We start from the raw sequence: 7,500 nt of genomic DNA on the forward strand, positions 1-7,500 counted from the left end.
ACAGAAACGTTACACCTCACAACACGATCTCCGTCTCTTCTCTATAGCAGAAACCGATAAAAATACACCTCCCGAAAGAGAGTATATGGTGATTCTTTTTATATATATATATTTCGAAATTCAACTGAACGTGGCGGAAGCGCACGGTGGTGGTCCAGCGAGGACACGCGACGACGGGGAATAAGAACTATTCGACCCGTTACGAATACGCATGCTCGTCCCGCACGATTTTAACACACACCGTGTTTTTCTCCAGTCGTCAAAGCGTTCGTGCGTCGAATTCGAAAAATAAAAAAAAGAAATACACCTTTTCTCTCTCTCTCGGGGTAAAAAGAGTCGATGTGTATTGTGTATAAAGGTTCTGCTGCGAGAAGTCTCGTTTTGCCGTGTGTTTCGGTAACGACGATCCTCCGAAACGTACATCTCATTCGTAAGAGAGGAAGAAAACAATCTCCCTGGGGCCAGTCGGTAATATACCGACATACGACGTGTCGTGCACATCCGTCTCACGCACGGTATACAAAATATGAATAAAACGTGTGTAGTCTCTCTCTCTCTCGACTTCTTAATATTTTCTTTCACCTCTGACGCATCATTTCAGGTGACGTCGGGAGCGCGGGAAAAAAAATTTTTCTAAACACACGAAACCGTTCATCTCACGAACAGCCGAAAAAGTTGTCGCTCAGATCCATATCGCAGTGGAGCGGTATCCGCGGGCGGTCGTAATTGAACGACGCACGACGCCGCGAACACTCACGCGAGTCCATACAAACGATTCCGATCGTTTTGCAACAACTAGAACGTACACTGTCCGTGAAATTCACAGAATTTTCGCGTGTCCGCGACAAACGCCGACGAGACACCCATCGTTCGCTCGTACGTAGCATCCTTCTCTTAACCCGACTCAGAAACGTTCTTTGCGCCCTTCGGTAAAAAAACGTTCGATCCGAAGAGGTGAACGACGGCGGGGATTTGACAGAGCTACGCAAGCAGTGTATGGTACGTAAACGACCCTCAGCCAGGCGTGGTCCAGGAATTGTATCCGTGGACCGCAATGTGCGTTCGAAATGTCGATGTTCATGTGTCCTGCAGTTCACACGTTGACGCGCAATTAGCTGCGTTCTTCATCGACCCACGAGCCAAGTGATCCACCGTTCAGGGTAATCGTATAAATTTTATATTTCACATATATAATTTTATTCTCATTTGTTCGACCTAATATCTCTCTTCTTTCAAAGAGAAGATAAAAGTTGATACCTGAATCTCCGACCAGCGCGCGAAGGAGATTCAGGCGTCGCCTTGGAGACGACACCGAAGCCTTTCGAGACGAAAAACGTTCAAGTAATATGTATATATTTCTCGACGTTCCGGGCGTATAGTGCATTCAAAAACCCGCGAAAGACGCAGAAGACTCGCACGCGTGGAAACGACGGGGATATATTTTGTATCCTACCCGATACTGAATCCATCGCGTGCAGTCGACCCTCGCGTTCTTCCGATCAGACGCATCTATTGTTGCGCGCATGTTTTCGCGTCGCATCGCGCGAAACGTTGCACGAATCGTACCGATCGATCGATTGAAAGCAAATAATGAAAAAAGACTTCACAGCTGGCTCTTTGCCGGTCATTCGTCCCATGTTATCTCTTGCCGCGAAATTGGCGCGCAAGAGTTGGGTGTCAGACGCGCGGCTTTAAAACGAGCTTCACGGCCGGTCCCTTCGTTACCGCTTTCGTTCTTTCTCTCGGAACGACCATGAACGAACACGACGAGCGACGCTACGGCATACACACGTCCACGGATTCGATTAAAAAAACAGACTTCACAGCTGGCTCTTTGCCGGTCATTCGTCCCATATTATCTCTTGCCGCGAAATTGGCGCGCAAGAGTTGGGTGTCAGACGCACGGCTTTAAAACGAGCTTCACGGCCGGTCCTCTCAATTCCGTGTACGGTACACGCAAGATGCGGGTTCCACTTCCAGACTACCCGGTCCCTTCTCTCTACGAGAATCGATAGTAGAAGAACGGCTCGAAAACGCGTCTCAGAGACTAGGGGAAAAGAAGCGGTATGCGAGCGAAACGAAAACGCATTATGGAAACGTCGCGAAACAATGTTCGACGGTTGCTCGGTTCCAATCGTGCGGCCGTTTCAATTTCTCGTGCGCTTCACCGTCCCTCCGTAACTCTGGCCGATCGCGTATACCGAAGAGCCGACACGCGCAAAAACCACAGGCATTGTATACTGTATATATATATGTTACAGTCACAGCCTTCGCGCGTTTTACTCTCCGACGCGGGGTTTCCACGACGAAAGAGAGACAGTTTCGTGGCGGGTGACTCGGCCGAATCGCTACGACGGGTATTTCTATTATAGAACGAATCATCGCCACCCTTTACCAGTGCCCGACGAAGGAATCACAAGGTCATCTGGAGTTTACAATGCCAGCGACGGTAATTCCAACGAAGACCCGATAAGTCAACTCATCGTTCTATTTCTCCCCGTACAGAAAAGCGAATCGACGCTAACGCACCTCGCGCAAGCACGAACGTTCTCTTCGCGTGGATCATCCCATCGTCGAAAGATGTAAAGACGCATTGGAGATCGTGGTCTCTGGCGGGCTCATTGCACGCCCCACTGCATATCTTTCCTCGAATCGAGAATGATTCGTCCACTAAGGCTGCGAAACTACGCGTCGAGGAAACTAGGGGAAAGAAGCGGGATGCGAGCGAAACGACAATACATTATGGAAACGTCGCGAAACAATGTTCGGCGGTTGCTCGTTTCCTCCTGCGGACGTTTCATTGCTCGGGCGCTTCACGTCCCTCCGTAACCTTCGCGCGATCGCGTGCCCCGGAGAGCCGGCAACCGGTGAACCACAGGCGTATAAACTATAGTCTTCTATAGCAAGCCTTCGGCGGTTACTCTCCGACGCGGGGATTCCACGACGAGAGAGAATTTCGTGGCGGGTGACATCGGTCGAAACGCTACGACGGGTATTTCTATTATAGAACGAATCATCGCCACCCTTTACCAGTGCCCGACGAAGGAATCACAAGGTCATCTGGAGTTTACAATGCCAGCGACGGTAATTCCAACGAAGACCCGATAAGTCAACTCATCGTTCTATTTCTCCCCGTACAGACAAGCGAATCAACGCTATCGCACCTCACGCATGCACGAACGTTCTCTTCGCGTGAATCGTCCCATCGTCGAAAGATATAGCCGCTTGGAGATCGTGGCCCATCAAGTTCTTCCGTAACTCCTGCGCGATCGCGTACCCCGGAGAGCAGGCAACCGGTGAACCACAGGCGTATAAACTATAGTCTTCTATAGCAAGCCTTCGCGTTTACTCTACGACGCGGGGATTCCACGACGAGAGAGATTTTCGTGGCGGGTGACACGGCCGAATCGCTACGACGGGTATTTCTATTATAGAACGAATCATCGCCACCCTTTACCAGTGCCCGACGAAGGAATCACAAGGTCATCTGGAGTTTACAATGCCAGCGACGGTAATTCCAACGAAGACCCGATAAGTCAACTCATCGTTCTATTTCTCCCCGTACAGAAAAGCGAATCGGCGCTATCGCACCTCACGCAAGCAGGAATGATCTCTTCGCGTGGATCGTCCCATCGTCGAAAGATGTAAGACGTACAGAAATCGTGGTCCATCACGATTATTCGTAACTCTCCGAGTCGCGTATCTGAGAGTAGGACAAACGGAGAACCACAGGCATAAATAATACTATATGTTTCTTATATAGTTAGCCTTCGCGTTTTACTCTCCGACATGGGGATTCCACGACGAGAGAGAGTTTCGTGGCGGGTGTCTCGGCCGAATCGCTACGACGGGTATTTCTATTATAGAACGAATCATCGCCACCCTTTACCAGTGCCCGACGAAGGAATCACAAGGTCATCTGGAGTTTACAATGCCAGCGACGGTAATTCCAACGAAGACCCGATAAGTCAACTCATCGTTCTATTTCTCCCCGTACAGAAAAGCGAATCGACGCTATCGCACCTCGCGCGAGCACGTAACTACTCTTCGCGTGGATCGTCCCATCGTCGAAAGATGTAAGACGCACGGAAATCGTGGCCCATCAACGTTTTTTTGTAACTCTGCCGATCGCGTATCACAGAGCCGAGACGCACATACCACAGGCGTATAATACCGTTTTCTTTCGTATGGTAAGCCTTCGCGTTTACTCTTCGGCGCGGGGTTTCCACGTCGAGAGAGACATTCGTGGCGGGTGACATCGGTCGAAACGCTACGACGGGTATTACTATTATAGAACGAATCATCGCCACCCTTTACCAGTGCCCGACGAAGGAATCACAAGGTCATCTGGAGTTTACAATGCCAGCGACGGTAATTCCAACGAAGACCCGATAAGTCAACTCAACGTTCTATTTCTCCCCGTACAGAAAAGCGAATCGACGCTGTTGCACCTCACGCAAGCACGAACGTTCTCTTCGCGTGGATCGTCCCATCGTCGAAAGATGTAAGACGCACGGAAATCGTGGCACATCACGTGTTTTCGGAACTCTGTCGACCGCGTATCTCAGAGACGACGCGCGCGAACCACTGGCATATACTATTATATATCGCGTTTTACCCTCCGACGCGGGGATTCCACGACGAGAGAGAGTTTCGTGAGCGGGTTGACTCGGAAGAAACGCTACGACGGGTATTTCTATTATAGAACGCATCATCGCCACCCTTTACCAGTGCCCGACGAAGGAATCACAAGGTCATCTGGAGTTTACAATGCCAGCGACGGTAATTCCAACGAAGACCCGATAAGTCAACTCAACGTTCTATTTCTCCCCGTACAGAAAAGCGAATCGACGCAATCGCACCATACGCGTGCACGTAAACAACTCTTCGCGTGGATCGTCCCATCGTCGAGAGACGTAAGTTTTCATAGTATGAATTCGCGTTTTACTCTCCGACGCGGGGATTCCACGACGAGAGAGAGTTTCGTGAGCGGGTTGACTCGGAAGAAACGCTACGACGGGTATTTCTATTATAGAACGCATCATCGCCACCCTTTACCAGTGCCCGACGAAGGAATCACAAGGTCATCTGGAGTTTACAATGCCAGCGACGGTAATTCCAACGAAGACCCGATAAGTCAACTCAACGTTCTATTTCTCCCCGTACAGAAAAGCGAATCGACGCAATCGCACCATACGCGTGCACGTAAACAACTCTTCGCGTGGATCGTCCCATCGTCGAGAGACGTAAGTTTTCATAGTATGAATTCGCGTTTTACTCTCCGACGCGGGGATTCCACGACGAGAGAGAGTTTCGTGAGCGGGTTGACTCGGAAGAAACGCTACGACGGGTATTTCTATTATAGAACGCATCATCGCCACCCTTTACCAGTGCCCGACGAAGGAATCACAAGGTCATCTGGAGTTTACAATGCCAGCGACGGTAATTCCAACGAAGACCCGATAAGTCAACTCAACGTTCTATTACTCCCCGTACAGAAAAGCGAATCGACGCAATCGCACCATACGCGTGCACGTAACAACTCTTCGCGTGGATCGTCCCATCGTCGAGAGACGTAAGTTTCATAGTAAGCCTTCGGCGTTTTACTCTCCGACGCGGGGATTCCACGACGAGAGAGAGAGTTTCGTGAGCGGGTTGACTCGGAAGAAACGCTACGACGGGTATTTCTATTATAGAACGCATCATCGCCACCCTTTACCAGTGCCCGACGAAGGAATCACAAGGTCATCTGGAGTTTACAATGCCAGCGACGGTAATTCCAACGAAGACCCGATAAGTCAACTCAACGTTCTATTTCTCCCCGTACAGAAAAGCGAATCGACGCAATCGCACCATACGCGTACACGTAAACAACTCTTCGCGTGGATCGTCCCATCGTCGAGAGACGTAAGTTTTCATAGTATGAATTCGCGTTTTACTCTCCGACGCGGGGATTCCACGACGAGAGAGAGTTTCGTGAGCGGGTTGACTCCGAAGAAACGCTACGACGGGTATTTCTATTATAGAACGCATCATCGCCACCCTTTACCAGTGCCCGACGAAGGAATCACAAGGTCATCTGGAGTTTACAATGCCAGCGACGGTAATTCCAACGAAGACCCGATAAGTCAACTCAACGTTCTATTTCTCCCCGTACAGAAAAGCGAATCGACGCAATCGCACCATACGCGTGCACGTAAACAACTCTTCGCGTGGATCGTCCCATCGTCGAGAGACGTAAGTTTTCATAGTATGAATTCGCGTTTTACTCTCCGACGCGGGGATTCCACGACGAGAGAGAGTTTCGTGAGCGGGTTGACTCGGAAGAAACGCTACGACGGGTATTTCTATTATAGAACGCATCATCGCCACCCTTTACCAGTGCCCGACGAAGGAATCACAAGGTCATCTGGAGTTTACAATGCCAGCGACGGTAATTCCAACGAAGACCCGATAAGTCAACTCAACGTTCTATTACTCCCCGTACAGAAAAGCGAATCGACGCAATCGCACCATACGCGTGCACGTAACAACTCTTCGCGTGGATCGTCCCATCGTCGAGAGACGTAAGTTTCCATACTATGAATTCGCGTTTTACTCTCCGACGCGGGGATTCCACGACGAGAGAGTGTTTCGTGAGCGGGTTGACTCGGAAGAAACGCTACGACGGGTATTTCTATTATAGAACGCATCATCGCCACCCTTTACCAGTGCCCGACGAAGGAATCACAAGGTCATCTGGAGTTTACAATGCCAGCGACGGTAATTCCAACGAAGACCCGATAAGTCAACTCAACGTTCTATTGCTCCCCGTACAGAAAAGCGAATCGACGCAATCGCACCATACGCGTGCACGTAACAACTCTTCGCGTGGATCGTCCCATCGTCGAGAGACGTAAGTTTCATAAGTAAGCCTTCGGCGTTTTACTCTCCGACGCGGGGATTCCACGACGAGAGAGTGTTTCGTGGCGGGTGACTAGGCCGAAACGCTACGACGGGTATTTCTATTATAGAACGAATCATCGCCACCCTTTACCAGTGCCCGACGAAGGAATCACAAGGTCATCTGGAGTTTACAATGCCAGCGACGGTAATTCCAACGAAGACCCGATAAGTCAGCTCATCGTTCTATTTCTCCCCGTACAGAAAAGAGCGAATCGACGCTATCGCACCTCGCGCGAGCACGTAACAACTCTTCGCGTGGATCGTCCCATCGTCGAGAGACGTAAGACGCACGGAAATCGTGGTTCATCGCGTCTTTTCCTACTCTCTTGAATCGCAATTTCGTATAGAGCCTACACACGCGAACCACCGGCATATACTATTTCTTCTCTCATAGTAAGCCTTCGCGCGTTTTACTCTCCGACGCGGGGATTCCACGACGAGAGAGTGTTTCGTGGCGGGTGTCTCGGCCGAATCGCTACGACGGGTATTTCTATTATAGAACGAATCATCGCCACCCTTTACCAGTGCCCGACGAAGGAATCACAAGGTCATCTG

General features: G+C 50.2%; 1 non-coding gene across 1 annotated transcript; it reads right to left on the reverse strand.

The window, feature by feature from the left end:
* Positions 1-1,008: 1,008 nt before the first annotated feature.
* LOC143176517 (5.8S ribosomal RNA) lies at positions 1,009-1,163 on the reverse strand. The gene has a single exon (XR_013001055.1). It is a non-coding gene; the product is annotated as a 5.8S ribosomal RNA (ribosomal RNA).
* Positions 1,164-7,500: the final 6,337 nt, after the last annotated feature.

Source organism: Nomia melanderi, unplaced genomic scaffold (assembly GCF_051020985.1).
Source record: "Nomia melanderi isolate GNS246 unplaced genomic scaffold, iyNomMela1 scaffold0599, whole genome shotgun sequence".
Classification (NCBI taxonomy): domain Eukaryota; kingdom Metazoa; phylum Arthropoda; class Insecta; order Hymenoptera; family Halictidae; genus Nomia; species Nomia melanderi.